At 47.4% G+C, this 20041-nt stretch overlaps 1 protein-coding gene across 1 annotated transcript in view; it reads left to right on the forward strand.

The window, feature by feature from the left end:
- LOC144805523 (uncharacterized) overlaps window positions 1-20041 on the forward strand; it is a 200942-nt gene that overhangs the window by 78963 nt on the left and 101938 nt on the right. The gene's annotated exons all lie outside the window — the stretch shown is intronic.

A 20041-nucleotide genomic window follows, 5' to 3' on the forward strand; every position in this document is an offset into this window, starting at 1 on the left:
TGACAAGTAAGTACCGGTGCCGAGCACAAAAAACTGGTGGCTCAAATTAAAGCACTGGCTCCTTATACAAAGTCATATAAGCATTGGCAAAGCTTATTGGTATCATAAGATCTAAGGAGTTTGTCAATGTTTTTTAGCCCGAAAAAAGAAAGGCTCTGATGCAGCCAGAGCCGACTGGTCATAGGGCTTTTTTTTTTCTTTTCTTTTTTACTTTCCGCCATGCTGCACGAAATTCTTTCCGTTGTACTACATGGCTCAAAAAGAATCTCTCTGTCGTTCTATCTAGCTCTGTCTGTCACTCTGCCTCTATAGCTACTTGCCTGTTTCAGGTGTCTGCCACCTTTTGAAAAGGAAAAAACGCTGTTTGCCATGTGACCGTCGTATTTCTAAGCGCTGTTCTCCGTCTGTACGCTGCCTAGGTAGGGGCACCCTATGGATGTACGGGTCCCGGGTAGGGTTGCGCGTAGTGGTCAGCAGGAGACGTCGTGTGCACAGAGGGCTGCGGCAAGCACCTCACAGCTTGGGTGCATGTCACGCATCAGGGGTGAGCTTTTTATGCACTGTACCTTCGGTAAAACATTCCTTCCATACGGGATAATTGTACACTTTGTCACCAAACACTAGCTTTTATCATTGTTATCGATGAGGGTATTTTTTTTATATATACTATGTTAGAAATAGGGATTTCTGGTTGGCTAAGGCTTGCGCCAAAGCCAGGCAGAAACCACCACTCTAGTCAGGGCAAGGAAGTCACCCGCCAAAGATAACCCCTGCTCACCCCCTTGGTAGCTTGGCACGAGCAGTCAGGCTTATCTCGGAGGCAATGTGTAAAGCATTTGCGCACGCACCCCCAGCAACAACATCCCAGGCCCCCCACAAAAGGAACTCCACACAAGGTTATATAAAAATAGCCGTTGTATTATAACAAACACATTAGATTATAACACAGACTTTACAATGTGCCAACAGGCACGGGCAGAATTTACAGGGGATATATGTACAGGACAGGGCCACCTGTACCAAGAACTTGATAGAACTAGCACTTAGAACATAGAACAAGCAGAGCTTCACACATGATGCATAAAAACACATTCAGCGGTATAGGTAAGATACATTATGCATAAAGACACATTCAGAGGTATCCGAACAGGGTGCGCAAAACATTCTACAAAGTACATTTCCTAGCAGCCTAAGAAGCACCTAAATCACAATTAGCACAGAAATCACATCTAGCACATAACTCACATCAAAGTCCAGGCTGCGCCACCTCGCCAATACCTAAATGTAGCAGCTGCCCACTACTTGCTGGGGACAATAGCAAGGGGCCTAAACGCTGCAGCTGGCACTAAGTGCTGCGCAGCTGGAGAAGGCCAAAGTAGGGGCGAAGGAGTGCGACTCACTCCTGAGTCCAAAAGAACATGTCCCCTAGGAATAAAAGCCTAAACGGTGCAGCTGCCCACTACTTGCTGGGCAGCTGGGAAGCAAATTGCGACAGGGGCTCTCACTAGCCCCTCAGGAACCAAAACTGCGCAAACTGGGAGCCTTCTAGGCTCTAGGACAAATACTGCGCACCTTGGAGCCCTCTAGGCTCTGAAAATGAACATGCCTCTTGTGGGAGCCACGGAGGCTCTAGAACAAATAATGCGCCCATTGGAGCCCTCTAGGCTCTGAAAACGAATGGGGGCCTTGGAGCCTCGTGGGCTCAAAATACAATAATGCCCGGGGGAGCCTTGTGGGCTCCAAACAAATATTGCCAATCTGGGGGGAGCGGCCCGCTGTCCACCGGGGCCGCTCTCCCTCACCAAATAGCCCCGCAATGACAATAGCGCTACTGGGGGGGGCGGGCAGTGGCAATGTGCCCCGACGCCCCCCCTATCCCCCAAGGAACGCAATGGGCCCCACTCACCAGCTATGTGGGACTCCTCTGGTCGGCGGTGCGGGACTTCTCTGCCAGGGCTCCCTTCAGGACACGGGAGCCCCTCAAAACCTCGGCTCCTCTCTGCTGGCAGCCCCGGGGCTCTCTCTCCACTTCAAGGGAGCCCCGGGCGGACGTCCCTTCTTCTTCGGCGACCCGGGGAGGCGGGGCAGGCTCCCGGCCTCCCCACGCAGCACCACCTTCCCGAAGCGGCAGTACGGGAGCGCAGCAACTCCGGTCTCCCTCTCGACACGGGATCACCACCTTCCCGAAGCGGCAGTACGGGAGCGCAGCAACTCCGGTCTCCCTCTCGACACGGGAGACCGGAAAGGCGGGACCAAGGCTTCCTTTTGCGCAAAATGGCCGCACTTCCGCTTCCGTCCAGCGGCCCCGCCCACAACCAGGCGGGCCGTGGACGCGGCTGCAATGTTACCACGGCTCGGGCCGCTGCTGTGAATCTCGGGGGCCAATACGAGGGGTGGGCACCCTCGGATTTAAAAATAAGGGGATAAAAGATGCACTTATATCGGGGCATAACACAGGGTATGCTCCTGCGAATTTCGGATAACGAGTAGCGGCCATGATGCAGGGTGGGCACCTGCGAGGTCACAAAGAGGAGGGGGGATCCCCTCGGGGAGGGCTGCAGCGCCGCGCTGCTCAGCCCCCAAGCTCTCCCTATCCCAGGGAGGTTAAATCAAAGCGTCTAATCCCCAAAATGAGGCACATGACAGTTGTAATAAGCCTTGGCAACATCCAAAAAGGAGGGAAGGGGATCCCAGAGGTCCAGGACATGAAAGGTGGAGCACAGCAGCTCCCAGAAAAGGAAATTCCTCCAGGTATCCAGGGGCTGGGCAGGGCCCAGGGAGGCAAGCCTTCCCCTGGTCCCCAGCAGCAGCACGCCCTTGGTAGATTCAAGTTGGCAAACAAGAACATTTTACAAGAGGTCATAGCCTCTTTTTATACAGAGAAATCCTTTGTTGTCAAAGGGGCAGGCAAGGGGCGAACCAGATGCAACTGGTTCCTGAGCACTTTGTTTTGCTCAGCCCCTCTGCCTATTCACAGGATGGGTCAGGGACATCAGACACACCACAGGGGGTGGAGCCAGCATTGTGAGGGGACAGCCCAGCCCTATTCAGGTCCCAGGTGTACTCCTCCCCGGCCATCAACATGCAGATCTCCCATTCACCACCGGGGCAGACCCATCCTGACTCCTCGAGCCGGGCACACCAGCCAGCGCCAGCCAATCACAAGCCAGCACATTCACTGCACAGGCACACCAACTTCTAGAAGTGGCACGTCCACACTAGACACAATAACGCCGCACACATCATCGCGCAGCATTTAATCACACGAGTCCGCACATACCAAACTCGCACCTGCACTCCCCAAGCATCAGGAACTACCAGGGACACATACATTCCCCATGCATTCCTATGGGAGGGCAGGCCAACCTTACCACACGCACGCACTTTACCCTGGGACACAGTGGTAAAGTGCGCAGAAACCAAAAATCACTAACACCAGGTCACAATTAAAAGCAAAAAGTTCAGGGGTGAACCTGCCAGAAGGGTCAATTCCAACATACTATTATGATTTTATTATTATTGTTTACCTAACATATTCGTCGCTATTGTTAATATTAAACATCCTTTCTGTTTGAAAAGAATGCCTTACACTATCTTTCCCAGCAATATTGTATAATCAAGATTATTTCTGACAAATAAATATTGCTTCTGTAAATAATGACTATATTAAAAAGAATTTCCGCTTAATCATTTCCCAATAAAACGTATTTAAAGTGCATGTTAAGCCCATCAAGGGGAAGGGAAATGACGACAGACACTCCCGCGAGTCAAGATAACAGCGTGGACACAGTCGGGCGACTGGGCAATGTAGCAAGCAACAGTCGAACAATTACAAAATATATACACACAATGAGAAAGATATAGAGAAAAGGATGGGGAAATGCAGAAAGAACAAGATGTCAGTGTTAACTTGCTTCGCCCCGTAAAATGGATCCCAAAACAAATAATGAACAACCCCGCGAGTGGTGTGCGCGACAGGAGACGTGCTTGCCTGAAACCACGTGACGTCATATTGGTGTCTATTACGCGCACCAAGCACGTAATAGACACCATTAGGCAATGCGCCCGCCTTTGGCCAATTGCGTGCAGTCTTTTATAAAAAGACGCATGCACATGCCAATGGGGTAGCACATAAGGAATCGCACGAGTGTGTGCGATTCCTAGGTCAGTGCTAAAAACCAGTTTTTCGATTACAAAATGCCTCGCGCTGCGCAGCACTGCTTCGCGAGACCTAAAAAAGGGGGCAAGGGATGATCCGGCTTGTTACAGGCCCAAGTCGCTCCTTGATTCCACAGCCAAAATCATGGGGAAAGTTGTTTTGGCCAGTTTAACAGAGTGGCTTGACCAAACAAGTATAGTCTCCGATCTCCAATATGGTTTTAAGCAGGGGAAGAGCACTCTGGACCAATGCCTTAACCTGCATTTGGTGATAGGGAAGTATACAGTCGCAAAGCGCGGGGATCTCCATCTGGCCTTTATGGATTTAACCTCGGCCTTTGACCTTGTTACTAGGTCAAAGCTGTGGCTGATTCTTCAACATATAGGGCTAGATCAGGGGTCTCCAAACCGGTCCTGGAGGGCCGGATCCATGCCAGATTTTTGGGATATCCCCATTGAGAAACATGTAGTTATTTTAAAAATCTGGCATGGATCCGACCCTCCAGGACCGGTTTGGAGACCCCTGGGCTAGATGCTGACCTGATTTCATTTCTGCCTGCCATCCACGGAAAGGGGTGAGAGGGGATCGGCAGGGGTGCATATTGGCCCCCTTGCTGTTCACCCTCTATATTAATAAATTAGGAGATTCTCTGGCTTTCTGTTGTAAAGATATACCTAGAGCCGGTACCAAAATTAATCCAGCGCTTCTGTATGCAGATGACGCGGTCTTGTTGGCCAGAACTGCAAGGGAAGAGGAGTTGGCCTAACGGCTAGGGCGCTCGACCTCAGAACTGGGGAACTGGGTACGAGTCTCGGTAATGTCACTAAACATCCTGTGATTCTGGGCAAATCACTTAGGGCCATATGTAGGTGGCCCAATACCGATCGGTAACGGTGAAATTCGTTAAATTTCACCGTTACCGACAGGTATTTAGGCATTTGTGATGTAGGGAGAATTCGATATTAAGGAATCTGTAAATACCAATTCCTTAATACCGATTCCTTATGGCCTTGCATTTAAGGAATCGGTAATACCGATTCCTTAAATGCAATGTAGGAAGCACTTAAAACTGTGCACCTCAGCCTTAAGGAATCGCTATTTACCACCAACTCCAAGTTGGTGGTAAATAGCGATTTCCTTTCAAAAAGCACTTTTAGGTTTTTGAAATGTTCCATGTGGCACACATCGGTGCCCTTAGGGCATGCATGTGTGTCGCATGTGCACACATGCACATTTCAGGGGTGACCCTGGCACCCTCGAAATACCTCCCGGTATTACCGATTCGGTAATACCAAATCGGTAATAAAGAATGGCTTCACATTCATTGCTATGGGCCTCCAAGCCCATAGGAATGAATGGCAGGTATTCGTTATTACCAAATCTCAATTACCGAGATTCGGTAATAACAAATATTAAGAATTCGGTATTTTTTTACCGAATTCTTACCTACATCTGGAATACCGATTCCTAAATACCGAATCATTAAAATTCGGTATTTAGGATCGGTATTTCCCTGTTACCTACATATGGCCCTTAATCTCACCGTGCCTAATAAAAATGAATGTGTATCCTCATGTAACGTAACTGGTGCTATGTAAAGCGCTCTGATACCCGATTCGGGTCAAGTTTGCGCTATATAAAACTGCAAAAAAAAAAAAATTGTTTTATAGATGTAATGGAGTTGCTGGATTTAATTACTAATTTTAATAAATCGCATGCCATGACCATAGGCTCTAGGAGGGCAGCGAAGGCTAACTTCTATTGCAAGGGAGTTGAGTTAGTAAAAGCCACTTTTCCCTATTCAGGGGTTGTTTTTGATGATCAACGCTCATGGTGCACACAGCGTGCACATAAAAAGAACATGTTAGTTAGAGCATCAGGGACTACTCTAGACTTTACAAAAAGAATAGGATCAAAACCGTTCCCCGCACTTATGAAGATTTATAATGCCAAGTGTGTTCCTATGGCGACTTACAGCAGCAACATTTGGTGTTATACAGATGTGAAAGAAATTCAAGGGGCTGAGAATATTTTTAAGCGCATACTGCTCTCTGTCCCTGCATCCACCCCAATTTTTAACATACATGAGGAACTGGGAGCGTTTTTTATTTCTGATCAGATTGCGGCTGCGTCTTTACTACGTTGGTGGAGAATCTGAGCCCAACCGACCCCAAACTTAAATCAACAGATCATCCGAGACTGTCTTACCTTAGAAAAGGTGTTAGAGAGTCCTTGGATGAAATACATTAAGGATCAGATTGAAAACCTTGGCTACCCCGACTTATTCTTGAGTCCTAAAGCACTGGGTAAACTGGCCATTAGAGACGTCAAGCAGCAGTTTCTAGACAGACAAAAAGGATTAAGGGAGGAGAATGAACTGAAAAAACCTATGGTGAGAAGATTTGTCACATTGAGTTTGGGCCAACAGATGCAACCCTATCTATCATATATAAATAAACCTTACCATCTTTTTGTTCTGACAAGATTTAGATTGAATATGGTTCCTTGGCTACTTGCCTTCCCTAAAGGTTACTTAAAGGAGGGCACATTAAATCCCTGCCCCTGTGACAACTTCTCGGATCAAGACACTCTTCATATAACGTTTTTCTGAGCTTATAACAATCTATTGAGCAGAGGTTTATCCTCCCTTTCATTAGAGGTTGTAATTTTGTACAGGTTAGGCCGGCGCTGCTCTACTGACAAACGCTAGTGTCACCTATGGTCTGTTTTGGGTTAGCCAGTTTCCTAATGGGGGGGATTAGACATAGGAATAGGTTGCCCTTGAGTCAGCCTTCGGATACTGTCCCTAATCATGTTATGTCATTTTATTAAAAGAACATATTTTTATTCTCTGTATGTTGTAGTCTTGTTTAATACGAATTTTTCTTATTTTTAACTGTAAATATGAGCAAGTGAATGTTGGGCAAATTTCATTTTGTACTCTCAGGTCTAATCATGTTATGGTGGCTGATCTCTTATTTATGTATCTTTTTTCTTGTCATGGTTTTTATGATGTGTGTTCTAATTTTGTATGAATTGTCACATTATATGATTGTGTGAATCTTATTTTGTTGTTCCCCAAGGGGGTTGCAGACCATGAATTTCGTCTCGAGTACGATTTTATGATGACTATCAATTGTCTTATGGTTTTATTATTCACTTATTTATTTTATATGTTTGTTTTATGGCTGTTAAAACAGTGGGACCTAACTGCATAATGTTTGCAGAATATCCCACTTTTCTTTTTTGGTGTTGTACTTTTATGGCTTTAATTAGCCGAATAAAGTTAATTTTTACTTGACTTGACTGAAATAGAGCAATCAGAACAACCCACAGAGAAGGATGGCAAAGGGGAGCTGCTTTTGGGATATTGCTTGTCGACCAGTGAATGGCTCAATTTACCGACATTAGTTCCTCTTCAGCACTACAAAGGCTAACAACAGTATTGGGAGAAAGTGTTTAATGCCCCGCTGATGACTTCTTTTTTTCCTGATTGCAAGTGTTTAGAATGAGAATACAATGCAAAGCACATATTATCAGTAAAGTGCAAATAAAGGAATTAAAGTCTATTTAGGAGCTGAGCGGGTACTGTAAATGCGCTGCAAAGATATAAACTTCTCTTATTCAATATCATTTTCAGTATTGTGAAAGGATAAACTTTTAGCAACATCTATAAACCACTGTTACAACAGGTCACTGACAAAGCAAACCGATCTTACATAGGCTATACCTATTGGCCAGTTCGGGGCTCAGATTCTTCCTCTGGCGACCCACGCCTCCATCAGAATAATAATAAAAAAGATAAACAAAGGCATTGATCGAGATCATCCTGGCGTTCCCACTCCCAAGGCGACAAACAAGGTGTGATACTAGACAACTGACTCATGAACCTCAACATTTCAGCAACACAGATCACATAGTCATCACCGGTGAGTAATCAAAATCAATATATCCTCTCACTGGCACCAATATGGGCTACCCCACCTGAACTGGTCACCTCAGGTAACCATTGGACTGTTTCAGGTTTTACCCCAGTTGGGGTGGGAACTGTTTACACTCCGCGACAGATACTTCATTGTTCTTTGAGGTATTGGGGTAGAACTTGGACTTTGAGATTCGAAAGTGCCCGCAAGGTATTATCTTCTCTTGGTGTACGTGTCACACACCTCGTAATCTTACTTGCTGCACACCATAACAATACATCTAAACAATTCAAATCCAATGGGGGAAATTAAGGTGGTCACTTGGAATGTTAAAGGCCTTCTTGGCAAGGGCAAAGGGGAGCTGCTTTTGGGATATTGCTTGTCGACCAGTGCTTAGGCATGCTCAAAGCTTAGGGGTGGACGTCTTGCTATTACAGGAAACACACTTGATGGGGACCAAGGCCCATGCCTGGTCGGCTTTGACTTCATACACATCTTTCACTCTGGCTTCATGAAGGGGTTCAGAGGTTTGGCTATCTTGATTCACCGCAGACTATCATTTACACATACTCGTACATGGGATTGATCGGTGGAGAGTCTATAGTACTGGGTAGGGTGTAAGCTCCCCTCTCTCAGTCACATATTTACTGAACGCATTATTGATACCTGGGGATCATTACCCGACGTCCTTGCATTGATAGGCGGAGACTGGAATGATGTCATTCACCCTGATCAGGATCGATGCCGTCCCACAGCTACACAACATACACAGAGAGTCTTGTTTGGGGCCAATGGTGGAGGCTCTGGCATGGTCCGACACGTGGAGGACTCTTCATTCATCAGTTAGGAGTTACAATTAGGGGTTATATGTATTTCTCTACCATCCCTGGGTCGTTTTCTAGCCTGGATCACATTTTTATCACTAGGGAACACACTCCTCGGTTGGTCATGTCGGATATCCCATCAAGAGGCCTATCAGATCCCTCCCTCCCCCATACAGCTGCAGTTAGGGATAGGTCCCAGACGGGTACTGTTTCATTGGCGATTGTCACCCTGGCACCTACACAACCCGAGCTATAAAATTAACCTACATAAAGCCCGCTAGAATAGTTTTCATTAAATGAGGAGACAGCAGGTTCCGCCACTACTTTGTGGGAAGCCATCAAACCTACCATACGGGGATTTTTCATTAGTCACCGCACTGCGGCCAAACACCAGAAAATGCAGACCTTAATACAGATCATGAAAACTGAGATGTTAGCACAAGAGCAAAATGTTAGTAGTGCCCGCCGACAATTAGCAACACTACAGAGAAGATATCAAAGCGTCCAGTTAGATGAGGCCAAACATACATGGCAGGCTACACAAAGCAAGATTTATCAATGGGGTATAAACAAGGGAAACTCTTACACAGAGTATGCCAATACTCTCTAAAACCGGTTCAAGTACCTATTATTAAATCACACACGGGCGAGCTAATCACCAATCCCACACTTGCTGCCAGACCCTTTGCTGAATTCTATCAATCACTCTACACTAAACATGAAGTCCTACCCGAATCTCAGATAGAGGACTTCTTTCGAGATATATCACCCAAGGCACTAATCGGCGTTGCGGGAGACTCCCTTGAAACTCCTATTTCACTAGAGGAATTAACCTCAGTGTAACAAATAATGTTCTTGAATCCAGTATGTAAAGTAAATATAATTTATTGTAGATTAATCCAAGTTAAATGATCAATAGATATAATGATAAAAACCCCACCAGGAGCAGTTCTTCTCTCGCTCAGCCTGTCTGCCATCAACTGCCTCTACTCAGAGCAGCCAGGTACCAAACATTCTAAGGTGTCATCAAACATTCTATTAGATGCAGTGGCTAAGCAATGGGGAAATCTAAGTAAGGGAAATGCAAAGCATGAGCAAGATGTAACACATCCCCCTTCCTTATAAAACAATAAATAAAGATAATAGAATTAAATTGCATTGCATTCATAAAAATATAACAATTGAAATATAAGATGGATTGCATTTTCATTTTAAAATATAATGACCAAAGGAACACATTGCATTGCATTCTTAATTAACAGTTGAAATGCAAGAAGGATTTCATTTTCATATTTAATGACCTTTCAAATCTAAAGGCCCCATCCCCTTCCCTAATAAAAATTATCCACTAGAATGGAAAATATGGATTATATGCATAACTTAATAAAATCCACTAGAATGGAAAATATGGATTAAATACACAATAAACTCCATAAGAATGAAAATGGATGAGTCAGATAAATACATCAATATAAGCCAGATAGAGTAACCTGCGGCTCTTCACAACAAAATAAATATAAAATGAACACCTCTTAACATAGAGCACTTGCGTGGTTCATAACAGCCAATAGAGTAACTTGCGGCTTTTAACAACATTGCAAAATGGAACTCCTCAGAGTCCATAACAAGAAAATTGAGCAACTGCGGCTTTTCTAAACATCAGCAATTGAACCCCTCAGAGTCCATACAAGAAAATTGAGCAACTTATTGCTCTCCATAATAATAGAACCATTGAACTCCTCAGAGTTCATATCAAACAAATGGAGCACCTCATAATGAGCACAGATGTGGCTCCGCAAACTACACATACAATAAATCTAAACTCCTCAGAGTTTATATCAAGAAAATAGAGCAATCTATAGCTCTTCACAGCTCAAAGTTAGGAATATGGAGCACCTCAAAATGAGCACCGAAGTGGCTTCCTAGAAAGTACATATCTATAGTGGAGCGCCTCAAATTGAGCACTGGTGTGGCTCCGCAAATTACATATTCAATAAATTCAACACTGGGATAACTAATCCTCTGAAAAGAAAACTTCACAATAATTAGAGTACATAGTGGTTCACAACAATTAGAGAAAATGCATGACTTAATTGAGTAACACATGCATGACTCAATTAAGTAACATATGTGAACTCCTCTAATATTTTAGAGCACTATGTAATCTGGTACATCAAAAGCAAGAAAGAATAATATTGAACACCTCAATAGAAATTGAGCACCTAAATGGTGGTTCAAAACAGCATATCGATATAAAACATATCTGCAAATAATCACAAAACTAACAATTTGAGCACTTCAAACAAAAGTTGAGCACATACGTGGCTTAAGCCAATAAAAGTAAACCAACACATATTGAGCACCACAACCAAAAGTTGAGTGTAATAATGGCTCATTTCATAAATAATTAAAACCAGAAATTTGAATAAAATTGATAGGGCACCTCAACATACGTTGAGCATAAATATGGCTCCTACATTCAAAATATATCATGTAAGTACACACATGTAAATAACATATGAGAAATAAAACATGGCAATAAATTAATGTGTAGTCTTTCCTCAAAGAATATATATGAATATCTATCACTTCCCTTTGAACATGAGAAAAGAAGTCAAGTGTGGTTATGTTTTTTTTTTTCAAAATAAAATTGTACATCAGCTGTGTACATCAGCGAAAGGAAAGATGACATCTATAACTAGTGAAGCGCATTAAATAATTTTCTTAAAGAAAGTTGTATATGCTTCCAAATAGTCGCTCAACGCAGAAGTAGTAGATTCAAATTTTTAATGGTACTTCGTATTCTTAATGGTACTTTGTATTTTTAATGGTACTTCGTATTCTTTTCCAATATCTTCACACTGTACACAGATGATGCGATGTCTATTGAAACGATGAACAAACAGTACTTTCTTCGTTAATGTAGAATAATAGTACCTTTATCTCCAAGACGTATTTAATTTCCAGGTGTGATAAGGATAGTCGCGTTGATTCACAACGCGATGAGAAAACAAATATGGCTGCTAATGATGTCATACGTTACTAGTTGTCATCATGCGTGCGCAGTCATCACGTTCCAGACCGTGGAGTTCTGGGCAGCAACTCTAAGTAGTGACGGTGGAAACCATGGAAACAGCTCGTACTGGTGACAATGACATGGAGGTGAGGCTGCGCGTCTTCGGCGCGTGCGCGCAGCAGGCAGCTCGTGCAGAGTTTCAAAATGGAAAGCTGCGGTTCAACTGCCAACTTGTGAGAAATTGTCAAAGGTGAGCAAAACTTTAAAATTAACAGCGCGCCAATGTAACACAAACAAAAGTACTCACCGCATAAGAACATACTCATCTTGAACAATCTTTCCGTTTCCACAATGTTATGTTTGTACCATCTATAAAGCTTCACATGTACAATTGCCATGCTCACACCGGTGCTCTGCGGGCAAACTGCTGATCGTGTGACTTCGAAATTGAACCAATAACATCCAGTAGGTGATAGCAAACTCCCAAATAATCTGCTAGGTTTCCTCTCTTTGTACTTCCTCCTCGTGCATTTTCTTCCCTCGTTCCGTTTTTTTAACACATATCCTCATAACAAGAGTGTGCTGCCTCTCATAAATTGCAACCGGCTCAGTGAGCGAATCAATAGCTTGGGGTGTGTGCAGGTTTCCTCAAATCCGATTTTACCAGCAGTTGCCTGTTGATAGACAGGGTGAGAACAGACAACCAATTCCCTTTCAATTAGCCTAGAGATTCCTCTTTGTTAGTAGTTTTCTGCACAGTCCAAACAAATGTGAAAATCCTTAACACACAGGTCCAAAACTGTCTCAATTCAGCGGCAGGCTGAAACTTGGCTTTGTTAGAGGCTTGAGTAATTTTTAAAAGTTACATATGTAGCATGTAGATTAGATATCGTCAAAGTAGGTCTTCTTAAATTCAAGAGCAAACAGTGGGAGACTCTCTCTTCAAAATAGTACTCTTCAGATTGAATCATGCAGCTATAATTCTTCAGATTCAAGTTCAAATCACGCAGTTTGAAATTAAACAATGCCCTGGGATGGTAGGCTGTCCAGATGGCTGGGGACACTGGTGGGGTTAACCAGGGCGTTTCTGTAAATTTACCTTTTCTTTTCCGGTTTAAGTAGTTCCTTGGTTGCAGTAGTTATCCATTAAATCCGTCTTCTTTCCACGCATAAGTTCAGTTCCGTACCTCGTCGCCAATTTGTAACAAATAATGTTCTTGAATCCAGTATGTAAAGTAAATATAATTTATTGTAGATTAATCCAAGTTAAATGATCAATAGATATAATGATAAAAACCCCACCAGGAGCAGTTCTTCTCTCGCTCAGCCTGTCTGCCATCAACTGCCTCTACTCAGAGCAGCCAGGTACCAAACATTCTAAGGTGTCATCAAACATTCTATTAGATGCAGTGGCTAAGCAATGGGGAAATCTAAGTAAGGGAAATGCAAAGCATGAGCAAGATGTAACACTCAGCCGCCTCAGAAACAGCATCAGGTAAATCACCAGGACCCAGTGGCCCTCTCAGACCCAGCCCATCACTGCTGACCTTTGATCAGCAACTAACCATGCCGTGCCGCCTGCCTTTCCACAATGGGATTCCTCATAGGCGCAATCAGAGCCACATTCACTGGGCACGCTCCAACGATCTTCAACCCTGTCACATTAATTGCTATATATAATCCATGTGATACATGGGCTTCTAACCCACTACAAGATGGCGCCCACAATCCCCACACCGTCACTGCCGATCTTTGATCAGCAATTCACTACTTCATATGAACCACCTGTCACCAATTAGGGCCGAATGGAGGATTTATAAACCGAAAAAGCACCTCCAAGTCCTCACTCCCGAGCCACATGAGAAGGGGTAGGTCGTTGGTGAAGTTCTCCAATAGATGATGTGAGTACCGGGTCTTTGGCTTTCCACCATGTGAACGGAGATAATTATTCCTCCCCTGGGCTAACTTAGAAAATCTTAAGTTTACTTCCAAACACCACGCTAAAAATGTTAGCGTTGATCTCAGTGTTTCTCTCAAGAAGTTGATGACATCACCCTCATTGGGCGAGTGTTTTCCCTCTTTTGACCACAGTGTATGAAACCACCTCCTATATGTTTTTATGTATGAGTCACATGTATTCACAAGGACATTGATCTCACGTGGGGGCGGAGTCATATTTTTTTCAAGTTGATGGAGTGTTTCTCCTGGTGTTAAAGATCAAGCCGGCAGGTCTCCCAGATTCAAGCAGCACTATGTCTGCATGTGCTATGTGTGGTGTCTTTGTGCCTCTGCTTCTCTTTTGTAAATCGTTAGTTAGCAGCAGAGATGGCCTCCAGTTTTGAATCTTAGCATGATTTAAGTTACAGGGGCCACTATTGTCTGGAGTTGGCTTTCAGGATAATAGGTCCCGGGGGCCAATACTGACTGAAGCTGGATGGCATGATAACAAGTCACAAGGGACCCCTAATGACTTGCGTTGGCTAGAATGATAACAGGTTGTAGGGGCCACTACTGACTGGAGCAGGCTCAAAGAAGAACTGGTCCAGGGGGGTCGGGTGTGAGTGGCACCAGTGACCAGAGCTGGTTAGACAAAAGGGGGTGGTGATGGATGGAGCATCCAAACCAATCAAACACTCACACCCAGTCAACAGATCTGGGTTTAATCCATCACCGTTCTTTAGCCCATTCTGCCACCCCAGTTCAGATATGGCCATATGCAAATCAGTCTGACCCTGTGCCTCATGGGAACAGTCCAGTCCGAACTGCCAAGCCATGCCTTCCCTGGACCGGAAACAAGCTTCCGAGGACCAGTTTCTGGCATTTCAGCCGTCTTCAGCCCGGCTTGCCTGAATCCAGTGGCAAAGTGGCCAAGGGACTCACGTCTGAGCATACCCTGCCAACTTATGGCGAACAAAGTGGTACAAAAGGGGGTGGTGATGGACGGAGCATCCGAACCAATCAAACACTCACACCCAGTCAACAGATCTGGGTTTAATCCATCACCATTCTTTAGCCCATTCTGCCACCCCAGTTCAGACATGGCCATATGCAAATCAGTCTGACCCTGTGCCTCATGGGAACAGTCCAGCCCGCACTGCCAAGCCATGCCTTCCCTGGACCGGAAACAAGCTTCCGAGGACCGGTTTCTGGCATTTCAGCCGTCTTCAGCCCGGCTTGCCTGAATCCACTGGCAAAGTGAGCAAGGGACTCACGTCTGAGCATACCCTGCCAACTTATGGCGAACAAAGTGGTACAAAAGGGGGTGGTGATGGACGGAGCATCCGAACCAATCAAACACTCACACCCAGTCAACAGATCTGGGTTTAATCCATCACCGTTCTTTAGCCCATTCTGCCACCCCAGTTCAGACATCAGTTGACTGGGGGTGAGTGTTTGATTCACTCAAACTCTCCGTCCATCATCCCCTTTTGTATCGCTTTGTTCGCCCTAAGTGTGGCAGGGTATGCTCAGACGTGAGTCCCTTGTTCACTTGGCCAGTGGATTCAAGATAGCCTGGCTGATGAGGATTATGAATCCGAAACCGGTCCCAGGATGCTTGTTTCCGGTCCAGGGAAGACATGGCTTGGCAGTTCGGGCTGGACTGTTCCCACGAGGCACAGGGTCAGACTGATTTGCATATAGCCATGTCTGAACTGGGGTGGCTGAGTGAACTAAAGAATGGTGATGGATTAAACCCAGATCAGTTGACTGGGGGTGAGTGTTTGAGTCACTCAAACTCTCCGTCCATCATCCCCTTTTGTATTGCTTTGTTCGCCCTAAGTGTGGCAGGGTATGCTCAGACGTGAGTCCCTTGTTCACTTGGCCACTGGATTCAAGATAGCCTGGCTGATGAGGATTATGTATCCGAAACCGGTCCCAGGATGCTTGTTTCCGGTCCAGGGAAGACATGGCTTGGCAGTTTGGGCTGGACTGTTCCCACGAGGCACAGGGTCAGACTGATTTGCATATAGCCATGTCTGAAATAGGGTGGCTGAGTGAACTAAAGAATGGTGATGGATTAAACCCAGATCAGTTGACTGGGGGGTGAGTGTTTGATTCACTCAAACTCTCCGTCCATCATCCCCTTTTGTATTGCTTTGTTCGCCCTAAGTGTGGCAGGGTAAGCTCAGACGTGAGTCCCTTGTTCACTTGGCCACTGGATTCAAGATAGCCTGGCTGATGAGGATTATGAATCTGAAACCGGTCCCAGGATGCTTGTTTCCGGTCCAAGGAAGACATGGCTTGGCAGTTCGGGCTGGACTGTTCCCACGAGGCACAGGATCAGACTGATTTGCATATAGCCATGTCTGAACTGGGGTGGCTGAGTGAACTAAATAATGGTGATGGATTAAACCCAGATCAGTTGACTGGGGGTGAGTGTTTGATTCACTCAAACTCTCCGTCCATCATCCCCTTTTGTATCGCAGAGCTGGTTAGAAGCATTGATGACCTTTGGTACTGTTGGACCCGGCCTCGTGACGTGGCCCGCCCGGGCCCGTAGTGACCCCTCCTGACCTGTGCAACTCCCCATGACCCTGATTCACCCGGCCATTCCCTCCATGACCCACATCCCCGACACTGGGCTTCCCCGTGCTCTCCCTCCATTTCCCTGGTACCCGAGGCCGATGCCCATGTTCCTGCACTTAAGATGGCCGCCCCGGCCCCAGCCGACCTTGGCCTCGGCGCCATACCCGGCCAGCTAGAGAACTACTTGAGCCCTGCTGACCTCGTCGCGGCTCCTACCGAGCAGAGAAGGACTTCTACTCAAGAACCACCTGAGCCCTGCTGACTCTGTCGTGGCTCCCCTGCAACCAAGAGAACCACCTGAGCCCTGCTGACCTCGTCGCGGCTCCTACCGAGCAGAGAAGGACTTCTACTCGAGAACCACCTGAGCCCTGCTGACGCTGTCGCGGCTCGCTTGCAGCGTTGAGAACTCTCGAGCCCTGCTGATTCGATCGCGGCTCAGAGACTATACTGGTCCGGCTGGACCCAAGATTACCCCGTATCCCCCAGCTCGAGGATTGAGAGCTGTGCGCCGGATACACACCCGCATTGACTTTGAAACCTTAAGACTGTCCCGCTACCCTAACCCCTACCGAGACTCTCTGAGCCCTTGCTCTGCTGTAAATAAGAATCTGCGGATCATAAAGATCCATTTACTTGAAGAGATAAAGAATACGTTCTCTTAAATCCTACGGTGTGGTGTTCCTTTGTTGAGTGGTGCTAGCGCAGCGCGTGCGATCCTAGATTCGAGATCCTCTCCCTGAGGGTACCCCGCTAGTGCTCGGCTGTGTTCCTAGGAGAGGTGGGTCACAGGGTGGTCAGGTACATATTCTGGCCTCTCCTGGGATCGGCCCTTCTAACATTGGTGGCAGCGGTGGGATCCGAGCCCATAATCTAGAGATCGTACAGTAAGCGGCTGACGCACTACCGAACAAAGATGGCAGAAAAAAACACCAAGAGTTAAACGGAAGCCGACGCGAGTACCACGTTCCATGCGGAACGACTGGAAGAGTACACACACAAAGAGTTGAAAGAGTTCTGCAAAGCACGAGGAATCGCTACCACAGGCCTGAATATGAAGGAAGACATGCAGAAGGCCCTACAAGCTTGGGTAGAGTCCGAGGAAACCCCCCTCCCGTCGGGAGGAGGAGCAGAGCAGCCGACCGAACCCGGCCTTAACCCAAGAGTGGGCAGCAGTGCCCCGGTACGGGGCAGCAGCGCCCCGGTACGGGGCAGCACGCCAGATGGGGGCCTCTCCCCAGAAGAGCTAGCGGACAGAGAAATAAACCGCAATCATGAGCTAGAGTTGGCCAAACTCAAAATTGAGGGCGAATTAAAGCTAGCAGAAAAGAGGCTAGCGGTAGAGCAGCTACGAGTACAAGGAGAGTTGGAAGAGAAGAACCTCCAACGGGAACATGAAGACAAGAGACTACAGCTGGAGCATGAGCGTGGCCTGAAGGAGATCGAACTAAAAGCCTGGAGCGAAGAAAACCGTACCCCGGGGAACCGAGAAGCCGTTACCCCGGTAGAGCCAAACGTCCACATCCACAAGGATGTGGTGAAAGAGTACTATAAGAACGACGATATCCAACAATGGTTCAAGGCCTACGAAGTCGCCATGACCTCCCACTGAGTTCCACAGAAGGATTGGGGAGCTGGGTTGTGGGGTCGATTCCTGAGCAAGGGGAGAGACACCCTGCTCGATCTGCCGTCCTCTGTGCAGACCTCCTACAGCCACATGAAAGAGGCCCTCCTCACGAGATACGGACTCACCCCCGAGATGTATCGCCAGCGGTTCTGAGAGTGCAAGAAGATCCCTGGCACCACGTGGGCGGAGTACGTGAACTTTTACAGTCGAGCCCTAGAAGGGTGGATCAAGGGCAGCAAAGTTACCACCTTTGAAGAAATTACCGACCTCATTGCATGGGAACATTTGTCCGCGAACTGTTTCGTGGAACTACGCCAGCATTTACTGGACAGCAAGCTCGCAGATCCGAGGAAGCTGGCCGTCGAGGCCGATCGCTGGGTGAACACCCGGGTCCCCCGGGGCCCCGTAGGAGATTACCCCCGAAACAATCAGGGATCTTCCCGCCAGAGGGGAGGGGGAACCAAGGAAGACAGAGGGATTCCCAGTCAGGTCCCCAGCGTAGCCCCCCCAGAAGCCAACCCCAGAACTTTCCAGCACCCCCACCAGCCAATTCCGCTCCCCCAGGTAACCGTGGGCACTGGGTCACCATCTCCTGTTTCCGCTGCCAGCAGCCCGGGCATTACGCCAGTGACCTTCAGTGTCCCATGGCCCCGCGACCCTCCACGACAGCTCCCCCAGCCCGACAGATAGCCCATGTAGCCCTAGGGGAGGAGATGGAGGACACCGAAGAGTGGGAACCTGCTGCCATGGCCCTAGTCTCCCTAGGAGACCGAGAGATGATCCCCGGGGCCCCACTACCCGATAACACCAAGAAATACCGGCAACTGGTGATGGTGAACGGCCACCGAGTGGAGGCCCTTCGCGACACCGGGGCGAGCATCACAGGTGTCCTCAGTCACCTAGTCAGGGAGGACCAGATCATCCCGAATGTCCTGTGCCCAGTACTGTTCGCTGACAACACAGAAAGCTTGTGTAAGATGGCCCTAGTACCATTTGAATGGGGGGGGAGTGATAGGAAAGTTACGAGTCGCTGTCCGAGCCTCCCAACCTGTAGACTGTCTCCTGGGCAATGACCTAGAAAGTTCCCCGTGGAGACAAGTTGAGCGCAAGACCCACCTGGGCATGATGGGCCTACCCGAATGGGTGTGCGCCACCACCCGATCCATGTCGGCCCGACAACCCCCCTCGGGGCCATCGATGCCAAACCTTCCCGCCACCTCCCTGTCGTTGACAACAGGGACGACCGAACCGAGCCCACCGGCCTCTCCCCAGGAGGAGAGCCCGTCACCGATGACGAACCTTTGCATCCTGATCCCACTCAGATCCCTGAGCTAGAGAATCTGCCCGAGTTGGCGCAGTGGCGTCACGAGGGGGGCCCCTCCCGAGAGGTGTTCTGCCGGGAGCAAGCCACTTGCCCTTCCCTGGTCGGACCCCGGCGACAGGCCGCGGCCCAAGCTGTGGGCGACCAGTCTGGAACCCATTCCGTGTATTGGGAGAATTACCTCCTATACAGCGAGCAGAAGTCCGCCCAGCTAGGGTCAGCCCGGGTGCTGGTGGTACCCCTACGCTTCCGAGACTTCTTCCTGGGCCTGGCCCACGATGTACCCCTGGCCGGACACTTGGGCCAGGACAAGACCTATGACCACCTAGTTACGCACTTCTATTGGCCCAAGATGCGTGCGAACGTAGAAGCCCACTGCAAGTCCTGTCCCACATGCCAAGGCTAGTGGAAAAAGTGGAGGAACGCGCAAGGCTCCCCTCCAATCCTTCCCTGTCGTCAGTGCCCCCTTCGAGCGGGTCGGGATCGACATTGTGGGGCCACTAGACCCTAGAACCTCCCAAGGTCACCGGTTCATCCTGGTCCTGGTGGATCACACCACCTTATACCCTGAGACCATCCCCCTCCGCACCGTAACGTTGTTATGAGAGCACATGCAGCTGGTAATTAGGATACAGTCTTGTACATCT

Source organism: Lissotriton helveticus (assembly GCF_964261635.1).
Source record: "Lissotriton helveticus chromosome 1_1 unlocalized genomic scaffold, aLisHel1.1 SUPER_1_unloc_13, whole genome shotgun sequence".
NCBI classification, from domain to species: domain Eukaryota; kingdom Metazoa; phylum Chordata; class Amphibia; order Caudata; family Salamandridae; genus Lissotriton; species Lissotriton helveticus.